This window comes from Equus przewalskii, chromosome 6, assembly GCF_037783145.1.
Source record: "Equus przewalskii isolate Varuska chromosome 6, EquPr2, whole genome shotgun sequence".
Taxonomy (NCBI): Eukaryota; Metazoa; Chordata; class Mammalia; order Perissodactyla; family Equidae; genus Equus; species Equus przewalskii.
In genome coordinates, this window is record NC_091836.1 from 98,669,654 (window position 1) to 98,685,678 (window position 16,025).

The 16,025-nt window shown below is 41.0% G+C and overlaps 1 protein-coding gene across 5 annotated transcripts in view; it reads left to right on the plus strand.

The window, feature by feature from the left end:
• QSER1 (glutamine and serine rich 1) overlaps positions 1 to 16,025 on the plus strand; it is a 69,310-nt gene that overhangs the window by 2,872 nt on the left and 50,413 nt on the right. The gene's annotated exons all lie outside the window — the stretch shown is intronic.

Below are 16,025 nucleotides of genomic sequence, written 5' to 3' on the forward strand. Positions count from 1 at the left end.
TTTGGAAATGAGATGATCATCAGGAAGCTGCAGACCTGTTGCCTTTTCTCTACCTGGTACTTATGTCTTGTACAGAACAGGAAGAAAGAAGCTGTTTGTCCTGGTGATGATTTGAATTTGAATGTGTACCAGAAAGTGACTAAATGGAAATATTTTGTTTTAAAATAGATTTATATATTTTTTTCTTTGTAACTTGAAACAGTCTTCTTTTGCTGCTAGTTTTTAGAATTTCCTAATATATAATTTCTTTTTGATTCTAGTATGACTGTGTAAAGAATGTGATAGGTATACCTCCAAAAAAACAGAACAGTGATAACTTCTCTAAAAATGGTCAGCCGCTATGTGAAGGAATTTTTGAATAAATTTTAAATCTAGAGTTTCCCTCAAGGCTTTTGGAAAAAGACCTTGTAAGATTACAGTTTATGATGAGTAGGGACAATCCCCAATTAGTGAAAGGTTATTTCAAACAAACTGTGCACAAAGTATTTTCCCATAGAAACAATGTTGTAGGTAATAGTAGCTATCATTTACTGAGCAACTTACTTGTGCTAGCTGCTGTTTTAAGTGATACACACACACAGATTCATTTAATCTTCACAACAATCCTTTGAGGTAGGTATTATTTTTACCATCCTTTATGAATGAGGAAACTGAGGCATAGAGGCATTAAATAGTATACTTAGAGCCACATGGTGAGTAGGTAGTGGAGCTGGAATTTAAACCTGGGTGTTGGGGGTCTGGAGCCTGCTTGTTTAACTGCTGTACTGCAGTGCTTCATGGTGAGATACTCTAATGCTGTAATCTACCTATTTTATGGGTTAAGAGCTTTTGTAGCTGGTCTGGAAACCTAATTATCAAGAATATCCTTATTTCAGTGTTCTTTGTCACCATTGACTGTTTCCTAATTGAAACAGGCTTCCTTTCACTTCCATAGCACTCTTCTTTCTTGGTTTTCCTCCTACCTCTCTGGCCCACTGCTTTTCCGTTTTTCATTAGTTCTTACTCTTCTCATCTCTACATGTTGTTTCCTCAGGGCTTGGGATTGATATGATATCTTGTCCATTCTGTGCTTCCTCCTGAGAACATCATATCCATGCCTTTAAATATCATCTCGGAGATGCCCACATATGTGTCTAAAGCCTAACCCTCTTCTGAGCACTTCATCGCATGTCCAGCTACGTCTTTGAGCTTTCACTTGGGTACATAAATGGTATTTAGTGGTGAGCTCATGCTTTCCCCACCCACCCTACCTCTGCTCAGTAAGTCACAGCTCTGTCCGCGTAGTTGGTCAGGCCAGAGCCTGGGTGTTGTGTGTGCTCAGTCACTAAGCCCTGCTGCTTTTTTGTCTCTTAAATACATCTTGAAATTGTCTACTTCTGTCAGTTTCCTCTGATCCACGCCACCATCATTTTTCACTTGGATAACTGTAGTATCCTCCTAAGTCATCTTCAACCTTTTCTTTCCTCCCTTCAGTTCTCCTCGTAGCATTTGGAGTGATTTTTTAAAAACACATATCTACCAGTTTGATCACGTTGCTAATTTGCTTAAAACCTTTCCTTGGCTACTCTACATCTTAGGGTCTAGTTTTTAAAAATCTGTAATGTGCCCTGTATGGCCCTGCATTTACTGGCCCATTTTAAATTCCTTGGATCATCCTAAATTCCTTCCTACCTTAAAACCTTCATACATGCTCTTACCTCTACCTAGATAACTCTACTCTTTCCCTACCTCCCAGCCTGACTTCTTAAGGTATCTCATGTTAGAAACCTACTGCCTTCCAACCTCTGCCCTCTGTTTTGTGCAGTGGTATATGTTTTTGCAGTGCATTTTACTATACTTGATATAATTCTTGGAAATATAACTATGTACTTACATGCTGTTTATGTAAAAGATATCTTCCTTTTTAGAATGGAAGTTCTCTGAGGGACACTGTCTGTTTTGCTTACTGCTGTGTACTTAGTACTTATTCTAGTTGTACTAAATGTAGGCATATAGTTGGTGCTTAATACATATTTATGATGTGAAAGCCAGAACTCTGCTTCTGTGTGGTAATTGGAAGCCCTTTCTGCTGTAGCCTGTAATGCCATTTCCCCGTTTTCCCCTCTACCCTATAAGAGGGACCAAGATGAAGGGTTTAGGGTGTTTGTGATTCTCATTGGTTAGAATTTTGGGGATGTAGGCTGCTGCTTGCTTTCTACCTTTCCTTGCTATACTTTCTGGAACAATGAGTACTAAAATGTACCAAGCAAAACGCAGTCCAAATTTTTTCTTTCCTTCATTAAACAAAAACTTGAGTGGCCACTATATGTGAGGCGCTATCGTCTTTATCCTCAAGTGTTATATTTCTGCAGTGAAAGCTTGAGAAACCAAATGGCAAGCATTCATTCACTCATTAAAATGTACTGAGCATCTCTGAGTTTCTGTTACTAAGTTCTACAAGGTACCACAAAAATGGAAAAGACACTGTCCTGCCTCTCAAAGAACTTGTGATCCACAAGGGTGACAGGGTAATACACTTGCTGCCTCTCTACTTGGCTTCTAAATGTTGAAGTATCCAGGAGCTTGGAGTTTCATCCTTTTTTTCTTCTCTCTCCACGCACGCTAGGTGAAGTTGCCATTCATGAATCAAATGAGTTTCAAATTTACCTCTCTAGATTCATGTCCAGCTGCCTCCCTATCCTCACTTGTATGTTGAATAGATATTTCAGACATATTTTGTCCAAAACACAATTATCAACTTAACCCGCAACCTGGTCCTTCTTTCATTTTCCCCACCATTTACTTCATGGTGGAGGCCCAAAAGATTGGAGCCATCTAATTCATTTCTTTCCTCCCATATCCAGTCCCTCAGCACATCCTTTTGGTTTGAGCTCCATATTTATAATTTCCTACATAGACTATGGCAGTTCTCTCCTGTTGCTCTCCTTGCTTCCACTTTCGCCCTTTTAGAGTTTATTAAGCATGCAACAGCCAGAGTTAACTTTTCAAAATATAGATCAGGTAATATCATTAACCTGCTTAAAACCTTCCACTGTTACTCAGAGGAAAATCTGAAGTCCTAATGGCTTACAGGGCCCTATGTGATCTGAGCCTCAGCTAATTCTCCCTCATCTTTCCACTCCCACCACCATCCTTTAGAAACACTGGCTCTACTTTTGTGCCTGACACGTGCTAAGATTATTTGTGTCGTCTTTTTATCTGCAGTTCTCTTTCCAGGTCTTTGCTTTGCTGCTTCTCCTAGACATTCATGTCTTCTCCCAGATGTTTCCTTCTCAGAAAGGCCTTCTCTGACCCCTCTCTGAAGTAACTCTCATCACTGTATTGGAACAGGATTTTATTTTCTTCGTAGCATTATCACTCTTTGAAGTAATTGTGTTGATTTATGTGTACATTATTGCTAGCCTTTCCCCATCCCACTAACCGTCACTAGTAGAAGGCGTGTTCTGTGAGAAGAGGGATCTTGTCTGTCTTGTTCACATCTGCAGAAGGCAGTTTAGAGTAGTGGTTGATAGCACAAGCTCAAGTCAGAATTTCTGGGTTTGTATGTTGACTCCACTTGGGGGAAGATTTTAGACAAGTTTCTTAATCTCTCTGTGCCTGAGGTTTCTTGTGTAAAATGGGGATGCTTTTTAGAGTTCTTGATATTGAGGATTAAATGAGATAACTCAGAAAAGTGTTTAGAACAGTGCCCAGCATATAGAATAGTACGTAGAATACTATGTAGAGTAGCATATAGAATCTGAGCTTTATTGTCAGCACTTAGAATGATGTCTGGCACATTGTAAGTGCCTATTAAATGTTCAGTGGATGAGTGAAATAACTGCTACTAGGCAGAATATTTGTTTCTTTTTAAGAGGTACAAAAATGCTTTGGGTTCTTATTATATCAAGTTCAAGGGGATCATGGAAGTATTTGTCAGGTAGATTATGTACACACTGATCTGAATTATTGTTTATGTTGCATAAATGGAATATGGAATTAGCAGAAAGAGGGAGCTTCCAAGAGCAAGTGTTCCAAAGAGGGAAGAAGCGGAATCTACTAGACCAGTGAAGGGCTGGTCCCTGAACGGGCACAGCGTCACTTCCACCACAGTCTACTTATCAAAGCAGTCCTGGGCTCAACGCAGTTATGGGAGGGAGACCGTATAAAGGTGTGTTTCATTGGAAAGGTCACCAGAGTAACTCTCTACCACAGTGTATTAGTACTAGGTTTTAGAGGCTCTTGATGACAGGCCATGGAGTTTAGTCTCTCCAGATCGATAAGGAACTTTGAAAGGTTTTTGAGAAGGATAATGATGATATGAGCAAAAAAGTGTTTTAATAAGATTAATTTGGCAGTTAAGTACAGAATAGATTAGAAGTGGCAGAGGTAGAAAACAGGATACCAAATGAGAGACAGTTCATCAGACCAGATAGGAGGGAGGTTGTATTAGTCAGGGTTCTCCAGAGAGCCAGTAGGGGATATGTGTTTGTATATATAGAGAGAGAGATTGATTGATTGATTGAGAGATTTATTATGAGAAATTGGTTCACGCAATTATGAAGTCTGAAAAGTCCTGTGATCTGATGTTTACAGTCTGGAGACCAGGGAAGCCAGTGTTGTAATTCAGCCTGAATCTTAACACCTGAGAACCAGGGGAGTCCATGATGTAAATCCCAGTCCGAGGGCAGGAGAAGATGAAATGAGATGTCCCAGCTCAAAAAGTGAGGCAGGAAAAAGGGCATATTCCTTCCTCTCCCTTTTGTTGTGTTGGGCTCTCAATGGATTGGATGAGGCCCACCCATATTGGGGGAGAGCAATCTTTACTGAATCCACTGTTTCAAATGCTGTTCTCATCCAGAAACACCATCACAGACATTCCCAGAAACAGTGGTTAATCTGGGCACACCATGGCCAATCAAGTTGACACCTAAAATTAACCGTCACACAAGTCCACCCCTTGTCAACTTTACACCCATAGACATCTCCTTAAACCATACTTAACCTCCAAATAAAGGCAATAAGAAGGTCATAATTTCTTCTAGTATGATACAGCTATCCTGTGTACACCTGAAAATATGCCAGTCTCTTCCCTAGGAGAGGAGGTAAAGTCCTTGAGTGATGTTTACTTCTTGATATCCCGTAACTAAATACTATGATGTAAATTTGACAGTAGTTACTACAATGATAAAATCAATACATTGTATGTCACATGATAAGGGAATAAGAGAGGGAAGAAAACAAAGACTTAGACCTACACAAACATTCATAGCAAAATGATGAAATATTCATGACAATTACAGTCCTTGTTTCTGTAACTGGTCATGTGCTCATAGCTTGTATTATAACTACCTTTTGCACTACCTGTTCTGTATTTCCATTGCCTTCAGCAGGTATTTTAGCTGGTTGTGGTTCTTTACGTGGTGGGGTCACCCAAACTGTCATTCCTGAAGGGTCTGGGCCATTATTGGTACTGCCTGGATTGAGTTGTGGTTTTCCACTGAACTAATCACAGGGCATGGTGATACTAAGAGACACCCTAAGGGTGTCTGTATTCTGAACCTACTCTTCATTACCTCCATTGTGGAGTAGTAGTACAGTTTCCCCTTGGGAATCAGGACCATTCACCCCAGCCAACGCTATAACTCCCTTCTTTGCCTGTTGATTCAGAGGCATGAGGAACCCAAAGTAGCCAGGTGGCAGTCTTAACTTCCAGTTCAATAGAATCATTATTAGGTCTTCTGGTAGAAGCATTCCTTCCTCTGGACATTAGGCCTCTAGGCCAGCAGAGCATAAAGTCCCTGGAACAGAAAGCAAAAAGTTTGCTATTGGGTTACTAGGGGTGTTAGTGAGTTGTGCTACTCCTGTTCCACCCCTTGATTCCTGGCTGTGAATCCTGGCTATCATAGAAATAGTACCAGGCCACAGGATGTTGCTTCAGAGCATATGCAGCCTTCTGGAGAACCTTGCCCCAGCTTGCAAGGTATTGCCACCTAGCTGGTGCTATAACTGAGCCTTCATAAGGCCATTCCACCATTCTCTCAAACTAACTGCTGCAAGATGCCCAGCATAGTAAGACCAGTGAATTCCATGAGCGTGGGTCCTTTGTTACACTTCCTTGATTAGAAGCAATGCTGTGTGGAATGCCATGATGGTAGGTAAGATATTGGCATTCTGTAAGTTCACAAATGGTAGTTTTGGCATAATCATTGGATGGAAGGCAAAATCCATCTCCAAGGTAAGTATCTTTTCAAGTAAGAACAAACACTGCCCCTTCTATGATGGTTGTGTCCAATGTACTCAACCTGCCACCAGGTAGCTGGCTGATCACTCTGGGGAATGATGCCTTTATCAGGGGCATAATGTTGGTCTCTGTTCTGGGGGATTGGACACTCAACAGTGGCTGTAACCAGATTAGCCTTGGTGAGTGGTTGTCCGTGTTGCAGAACCTATGCATAACCTCCATCCCTGCCATATGGCCACTTTGTTTATGAGCCCAGGGGTGGCTGGGGAAATAGGCTGAATAGGCTGATGGGTATCCACAGAATGGGTTGTTCTGTTCACTTGATTAAAATCCTGTTCTGCTGAGGTTACCCTTTGGTGAGCATTCACATGGAACACAATATCTTCAGGTTTTTTTGCCCATTCACCAAGGTCTGTTTACATACCTCTTCCCCACATTTTGTCTCCGATTTTCTAGTCATGTTCCTTCAAGTCCCTGACCATCCAGCCAAACCATTGGCTACAGCACATGAATTAGTATATAATTGCTCATCTGGCCATTTCTCCTTTCAAACAAAGTGGACAACCAGATGCATTGGGTGAATTCTGCCCACTGGGAGGATTCCCCTTCACCACCATTCTTCAGAAATGTCCCAGAGCGGGGGTGTAGTGTGGCAGCTGTCCGCTTTCAGGTGGTGCCTGCATATCTTACAGAACCATCTATAAACCAGGCCCAAGTCTTCTCTTCTCTGTCAGCTGATGGTAAAGTTGTAGGCTGTGAGAGAGAAGGCAATGTAGTAGCAGTGGAGACCATGGAATTTGTGCCCTTCTTAATGTAACTTGTGCCTTCATTTGACCATGGAGTGTTGTTCTGCATGCCCAACTTCATGGCTTGGTGGGTCACATAACACCCAGTTTCATAATGGGTGGCTCATGGTTAAATGCTCGGTTTCTAAGGCTCAGTAGCAGGCCAAGAGCTGTTTCTCAAAAAGAGAGTAGTTATCTGCAGATGATGGCAGGACCTTGCTCCAAAATCCTAAAGGCCTGTGCTCTGATGCATCTCTAAGGTTCTGAACAGCATCCCTATCTGTCACTGACACTTCAGGAACCATTGGATCTGCTGGATCATGTAGCCCCAGTGGTAGAGCATCTTGCACACCACCCTAGACCTGTTTCAGAGCCTTTTCTTGTCACATAAAACTAGCAGCTTTTTGGGTCACTTGGTAAATGGGCCAGAGTAATATACCCAAATGAAGAATATATTATCTCCAAAATCCGAAGAGACCCACTCGGCATATTTCTTGGTTGTAGGAGGGCCAGGGCCAACAAATTATCCTTCAGCTTAGTGGGGATATCTCAACATGTCCCATACCATTGGAGCCTTAGAAATTTCACTGAGGCTAGGCCTCTGAATTTTGGTTGAATTTACTTTCCACCCTGTGACACGCAAATGTTCTAATAAGTCGAGAGAAGTTGCTCCTTCGTGCTCATGTCCAGTCAGCATAATGTTATCCATGTAATGGGCCAGTGTGATGATCTTGTGGAAGAGAAAGGTGATGAAGATCTCTGTGAACTAAATTATGACATAGGTTTAGGAGCTGATATACTTCCGAGGTGGGATGCTGAAGGTGTATTGCTGGCCTTGCCAGCTGTGAAAGCAAACTGCTTCTGGTGGGGCTTATGTACAGGTATGGAGAAGAAGGAATTTGCCAGATCTGTAACTGCATACTAGGTACCAGGGAATGTATTATAATTTGCTCAAGCAATGAAACCACGTCTGGTATAGCAGCTCCAATTTGAGTTACTGCCTGCTTAAGCATACAGTAATCCACTGTCATTCTTCATGACCCATCTTGTATTCTGCATAGGCCAAATAGAGTTAAATGGGAATGTGCTGGGAATCACCACCCCTGCGTCTTTCAAGTCCCTGGTGATAGCACTAATCTTTCCAGGAATGTGGTATTGCTTTTATTTTAATATTTTCCTAGGTAGAGGCAGTTCTAATGGCATCCACTTGGCCTTTCCCACCATAATAGCCCTCACTCCACTGGTCAGAGAATCAGTGTGGGGATTCTGCCAGCTGTTAAGTATGTCATTCCAATTATGCATTCTCAAACTGGGGAAATAACCACAGAATGGGTTTGAGGACCCACTGTGACGTGGGCCTGAACCAGAATCCACTGATCACGTGACCTCCACAAGCACTTACTCTGTCTGGTGGGCTACAATGATGTTTTGGGTCTTTTGGAGTTAGAGTTAAGTTAGAGCCTGTATGCAGTAGTCCCGGAAGGTCCGACATTATTTCCTTTTCTCTAGTGTACATTTACCCTGGTAAAAGGGTGTTTGGTCCCTTTGGGAAAGGCTGGGAGAAAAATTAACGGTGTACATTTTTCAGTAGTGTACCAAGATCCTTCCTCAAGGGGACCCGGCCTCCCCTTCATTCAATAGGTTCTGGGTCTGTAAACTGGTTCAAGTTTGGAAATTGGTTAAGGGGCTGTTTTCATTATCTGAGTTGGACTCTTGTTCACATGACCTAGAAGTTTTGTACTTATACAGATCAAGTGAGAATTTAGTAGGCTTCCTATCTGTTTCACTTCTAGGAACACCATGATCAGTTAGCTAGCGTCATAGGTCTTTGTGAATCAGACTGTTCTGATTGCTGCTTTGTCTCTGCTGTCCATTACAGTAACCATGCCGACCTTGTCTTTTGTGGTCGAGTGACCCTTGGCCCTTGCCACCTCAGAGCCCGTTTACTCCCATTGTATTTAGGTTTGACTGCAGTTTTCATTGTGAGGTTTGGCCTCCAGAGAAGGGTGATCACAGAGCTCTTCAAGGATGCTGAGGCTCCCCTCACAAATTTATTCCTCACAATGTTGGTGAAAGGTATGTCTTCTGGACTTGCCCGGTGTGGGAGACTAGGTCTTAAGTGACGGATCCACTCAAACATTCCAATCTCCATAAGCCTGTGAATTCTTTCCTCTACTTTAAACCAAGGCATGCCAGAATTTCCAGTTAGCTTTATGGTGGTCACCTTTTGGTCCATTTTTCAGCCAACCAACCAAACTGCTGGAGCCCTTTCTGACTTCCTAAACTGCAACATTAAATGTAGAATCTCTGGTAGATCTTAAAAGTCCTCATTAGAAGAAGAAAAAAATTTAGAAGTAGGTCTGGTGGCACTTACTGTGGTGATCATTTCACAATATATACAAATATCGAATCATGTTGTACACCTGAAACGAATGTTATATGTTAATTATAGCTCAATAAAAATGTTTCTGAAAATTTTGAATCTCTGCTTAGTGAGCCCGTGTCAATAAATTTGGCCTGATCCAACTTTCTTTCTTCCACCATTCTCCCACACGTATCCATTCTCACACGTGGTCCTCGGATTTCTGTCTGTATAAATTAGAAAATTCAAGTAGTTTTTTTTGTAGTGTAACACAGTTTCTCATGGGCCACACATTGTACCTCACCTTTGGGGCCTGCTGAGACTTGAGTCTAGTTATAGAAGCAAAGAGGGGTGGTGGAGGTAGGTCCTGAGGAGAATCAGCATTGTCTTGCAAGGCACCTGCCTGAGGGGAAGCCATTACAGTTTCATCAGGCTGTGCTGGGTAATCCCTTCAAATGGAGGTGAAAAGGACACTTCCACTAGGATGGGGAGACTTCTTCAGTGGTAACAAGACTCATCAGGATTTAGAGGCTCAATGTCCCCAGCTTCACCAGGGTCTTCCCAGACATCCCCATCTCAACTTAGAGGATCCCATTCTTTCTCAGTCAGTGCCCTCGGCTTAACAGTACACAGCATATATGGCATGTATGTACAGCCAGTCCTTGCCAGAGCTCAAAAAGGAGGCATCGCGATTTGCTGAAGGACCACTCCTCAGCGCAGCTAAGGAAAGCAGTGCCCAGAGAGGTTGGGTAACTTGCCTGGAACACATCACCATGAAGTGACAGTGGGCTGTCTTGCTCCAAAGTCCCTGGTCAGAGCCACTGTGCACACAGTAGAATCCATATCTATATCATCTGTAATGGAAATTTATTGTGAAGAATTAGCTTACGTGATTATGGAGGCTGAGAAATCAATGATCTGCTCTTTACAGTCTGGGGACCCAGGACAGCTGGTGGTGTAACTCAGTCTGAGTCTGAAGGTCTGAGAACCAGGGGAGCTGATGGTGTAAGTCCCAGCCCGAGGGCAGGAGAAGATGAGGAGATGAGAGGTCCCAACTCAAGCAGTGAGGCAGGAAAAAAGGGACAGCTTCCTCCTTCCTCCCCTTTTGTTCTATTCAGGCCTTTAGTGGATTGGGGCGGGCATTCTCCTTTACAAGCCCACCAGTTTAAATGCTAACCTCATTTAGAAACACCCTCACAGACACTCCCAGAAATAATGTCTAGCTGACTCTATGGGCACTCTGTGACTCTATCAAGTTGACACATAAAATTAACCATCACAGAGGGGACAGGAGATTGGTAGTGATGAAAGGAAGAGATGGATGTGAGAAACATTACAGATCAAGTTGCCTGAGATTGTTGACAAGATATATGTAAAAAGATAATAAAAAGGAAAATAGAAACTTTTTTCTGGTGACTGGAAGAAGAATGGTGCAGTGAACAAAAAATAGAAATATTAATTCATTTTGATCAGCAAATATGCTATGCAACCCTTCTAGGCATTGGGGATTCAGTGGCAATTAAGACAAAATCTGTGCTTGTGGAGCTTACATTCTTGGTGAGGGGAGTCAGAAAACAATAAACAAGAAAATTTCCTCCTTGAGGAAGTAGCATTTTCCTGAGATCTGAGGAAAGAGCACTGCAAATGTCCTAAGGCAAAGATATGTCTGGTAATTCCTTTCCCTGACATGGTATTACCCTACATCAGTGGCTGCCAAATTTATAAGTTCTTCACAATCGCCTTGAGGGTTTGTTGAAACACAGGTTATTGGGCCTAACCCTAAAGTTTCTGAATCACTTGGGATAGAGAGCACTTTGCATTTCTAACAAGTTCTTAGGTGATGTTAATGTTGCTTGACCTGGGACCACATTTTGAGAAGCACTGACCTGGGTCATGGTGCTTGGCTTCTTGACATTTTTATCTCTGCTTAAAAAATCACCTCACAGAGGTCTGCACTGATGACTGAATCTGAAGTAGCCCCATCAAGTTTTCTTTATAACACTTATATTTTCTTCAAAGTATTTGTCCTCAGCTGACAAGCCCAGAGAGTGAATTTAGGAGTCTGAATAGACATTTGGATAGAGACAATTGTGGCATCTGAGAGACTAATGTTTCTGGGAGTGAGTAGAGGGTTGAGAACTGAGCCTTAGCTGTTCGTGATAACTAGCATTTATTGAATTCTTAGTATGTGCCAAGCAATGTTATAATTAATTTTATTGTGTTAATCTCAGTTCTCACAACGAAGCTGAGATAGGTGCTCTTGTTAGCCCATTTTACAGACAAAGAAATTGAAGCAGAAAGCTCTTAATTAACTTGTCCAAGATCACACTGCTAGTCAGTGGCAGAGGCAGCATTTGAACCCATGAAGTGTGACTTCAGAGACTGCTGTTAATCACAAGTTGTGCTGGCTCTCAGGGAAAACTTTTTTGGGAGGTGGAGGTGTAGGATGAAGTAGAAGAGGCAAATGAAGAAAAGTCAGAAATAGGTGTTAGTGATGGGAGACTTTGAAGAAGGATGTTGAGTCTCTTGGGAGAAGTTATGCATTCAACTATTTTAAAAATTAGAATTATTTTCCCAAAGCATACTTCCACTAAAAGTTTTTGAAGAAAACAGGTACATGGGCTTATACCAGATTCACTGGTTGCCATTTGTTGTTACGTGCTGTCCACTTAGCTCCTGGTGACTCAGTGAATAAGTGATATCCACAAAGTGATGTCCACAATGTCCTGTCCTCCAGAACACCACTCAGGTCCTGTAAACTCAGGCCTGTGGCTTCCTTTATGGAGTCAACCCATCTCCTCTTTGGTCTTCCTCTTTTCCTGCTGCTGTCTGCTTTTACCAGCATTGTTGTCTTCCCCAAAGAATACTGCCTTCTCGTGATGTGCCCAAAGTAGGACAGCTTCAGTTTTATAATTTTTCTCTCCAGCAATAGTTCAGGCTTAATTTGCTCTAGGACACATTTGTTGTTCTTTCTGGTGATCCGGGGTATCTATAGAGCTCTCCTCCAACACCCTATTTCAAATGAATCCGTTTCTTTCCTGTCAGCCTTCTTCACTGTGCAGCTTTCTTACCCGTACACAGTAATTGGGAAGATGAAGGTGTGGGTAATCTTGGCCTTGGTCTCTAAGGACACTTCCTTACACTTGATCTTCCCTGATTTTTCATTGCTTCCCTTCCGATTCTCAGTCTTCTCTTGTTTTTTTTGTCTGCAGTCTCCATTTAAATTGATGACTGAACCATGGTAAACACAATCTTGAACAATTTCAGTGTCTTCATTGTCTACATTAAAGTTGTGTAGTTCTTCTGTAGACAGATTTTTGTTGTCTGCATGTTCAAATGCAGTCCTGCTTTGGCACTTACTTTCACTTTCACAGAAGTTGTTTCAAGTCATTGCTGCTTTCTGCCAGCAAGATTGTGTCATCTGCATATCTTAGATTGGTGATATTTCTTCCACCAATTTTCGCTCCTTCATCTGAGTCTAGCCCAGTTTTTTGTGTGATGTGTTCTGTGTACAGATTAAACAGATAGGGAGATAAAATTGTTGCCATAAGGGATGGGAATGTCAGAGATGGTTACTGAGTACCTCTCGTGTATTAAATGCTGTCCTGGGAGCTGGGGGTACGTACGTGAGCAAAAACAAGATCTCTGTCCTGATGGAGTGAGACAGATGATAAATAGTAAACATAACTTTGTAAAGTATCTAGTATGTTGGAGGTGACACCAGAGAAGAAAAAGAAGAGCAGAGTAAGGAAGAAGGGAAGGTGGATGGGGAGGCATTGCAGGTTTAAATATGGTGCATCAGGCAGGTTCGTTGTAGTAGTGGCGCTTGAACAAGGACTTGAAGGTGGTAATCTTTTGAAAAAAAGAAATATTTTACATTGAGAAACGGGTGCTTCAATGCATTTTTATTTGCCATTAGTTCAAATGAGACTATAGTTTTGTGAAAAATAAATTGCCTACTCCTTTGCTATACTTGCTTAAGAAAATCTTATCTTTTTGTTGCTGCTACTGCTGTTTTTAATTTTAGCAACATGCTGGATGACGTCTTGTTACTGGGCCACTGCTGACACAGTTTCCTAATTTTCGCTCAGTCTAAGCTAAGCTGGCCTTTCCAGTGTAGGCCTTTTCACAGTCAGTCCTCCTTTCTTTTGGTCAGTAGTAAGCGTTTGTTAATCAGTGTGCTAGCTGTATGCGAATATATGTGGGGATCTTGTATAATATGAAGAGGTAAATGGGGAGACATGGGCCTGATTTCAGTATACCCACTCATTTTCCTTTCATTTTTTGCAGAACTATGACCACAGATTCTACCTTGCCCTCTGTCTCTTATTTCTGAATGAAACACACCACTTTTTAATTGTTTCTTGAGTGGCAGCAGGAATGCTCGTATCTTGGGTTCTTTGGGCTGTTTCCTCAGATGATCTGCGTGGCTTTCCCCTCGCTTGGCTCCATTCAAAGTGTCATGTTGTTAGAGAGGCTTCTCCTTAGGTTAACCTCAGTGGAATGGTATTGCCCCTCCCCCTAATCACTGTGTAGCCCAGTGCCCAGCTTTAAGTTTCTTCATTGCACTTATCAATCCTTGATATTAAACATTCCTCTGTTTTTTGTTTAGTCTTGGTCCTTGTCCGTTAACTTGGGTATTTCTTGACAGTAAAACTTGAGCTCTTTGTATTTTTCCCCCTTCATATCTGTCATATAATGTGTTCAATAAATATTGATTTAACAAAATATTTAATGCTGGAGTATATTCTGCTTTGACTTGTTATCTAATATTTCAGAGTTTAAGTTTGGCCTCCTTAAGTTTAAGTTTCTTTAAGGATCCTGACCATGTAGCTTGTTGAATGTTGGTAGGCCTGTAGGCATTTATAGGGTATAACTAAACATAAAATATTGAAATTTTCATGTGACTTAATACCATCATTCTCATTACTTTGTGATCACTGATCCTATTTAAATAACTTGAGACCAGATTTGTCTGACCCAGTGAAGCAAACACAAAAATGTGGATAAGCTAAAAATACTTTGGCTTGGATCTGCTCAAATTAGATGGCTTAACATTTTAAAACATTTTCGTGTTGAGCAAACTGCAAGATGAATATTACTCTGGTAAAGCAGCTGGTTATATCTTCACTTAGACACTAACCTGTTTAACTCAGAGTTTGATTTGGCCAGAGCCACAAAGGGTCTAATGGAATGATGCCGAAATAAAGATGTGAACCATTTGGAAGGATGGGATTTAAGTAGAACTGTGCTTATACAAAAAACAAGCAAAAAAAAGCTAGAGATGGTCTTTTGCTGTTTGCTATTCGTTAATATCTTTGTATTACTTTTTTTTTTTAAACAAGAGCAAGTTTTGGCTCAGATTGGATCCTCTTTAACACGCTAGTGATTAGAATTGCTTCAAAGACTTATAGTTTGTGTTTTAATATAGCATAGGACATGATGGTTCCAAACTTGCTATTAAAAGCTAATCTAGTACACCAGCTAATTAACTTTGATTTATTTTACACCCTCTTATGGTTGTTTTAGCATCATCCTCATAGATATAAAGTGTACGTTAGAGTGAGTATGTCTGTTATTCACGCTTAACAGACATGTTTATTAAGAAATTTTAAGATAGTAACCTTGTAAGTTACGACACTGGAATAATTTTATGAAATCTTTTTAAACTGTTGTTTGAAAATATATACCTTTTCTCTAATGTTCATTATAATTTCTTCCTGTTTGTTGTGAACCAGCAATCCAGAACGTGAATTAGCCACCTAGAAGTTGGTTTTCTCTACTACAAACAACATTTTTATTATGGAAAACTTCAGACCAAACATGTTAAGAGAAATTGGTATGATGAACCCTCTGTATCCATTAGCCGGCTTCAAAAATTTCAACACATGCTCACTCGTGTTTGATATATATCCCCATCTACTTTCTCCCTTGTTTGTATTTGCTCTCTATTATTTCAAAGCACATGTCAGGCCATGTATATATCCCTTTCAATCATAGTATGTCTCTGAAAGATAAAGACTTAAAGTTTTTTTTTTTTAACATAACCACAATATGCAGGATATTTTAAGACAATCTATAAGAATTATACCTGCTTTGGTATCTGAAGTCAATCTTAAAATAGTATAAGTAATATAATACAATTGCAATTGTATAAAATGCCGGTTGTTTTATTGTAAGTTTTTGGTTGATGGGCTTATAAATATTTGGAAATTTCCTTAGGAAAATAGAATCAAATCTTTTGAGCTTCTGGAAAATTTCTGCTTAATTTCTATTAAAATTTGTAGGGAAAGAAGAAACAGTACAGTGAATATCAAAATGAATATTATAACTTTGGGGGCTGGCCCCGTGGCATGGTGGTTAAGTTTGGTGTTCACTTCAGCAGCCCAGTTCAGAGGTTTGAATCCCAGGTGCAGACCTACACCACCCATCAGTTATGCTGTGGCAACAACCCACATAAAAAATGGGAGGATTGGTACAGATAGATGCTAGCTAAGGGCTAATCTTCAAGCAAAAAACAAAAAGAAAGAGAGGAAGGGCATGGCTGGATGATGTGGTGGTTGAGTTTGCATGCTTTGCTTTGGCAGCCTGGGGTTCATGTGTTTGGATCCTGGGCACGGACCTACACACTGCTCATCAAGCCATGCTGTGGAGG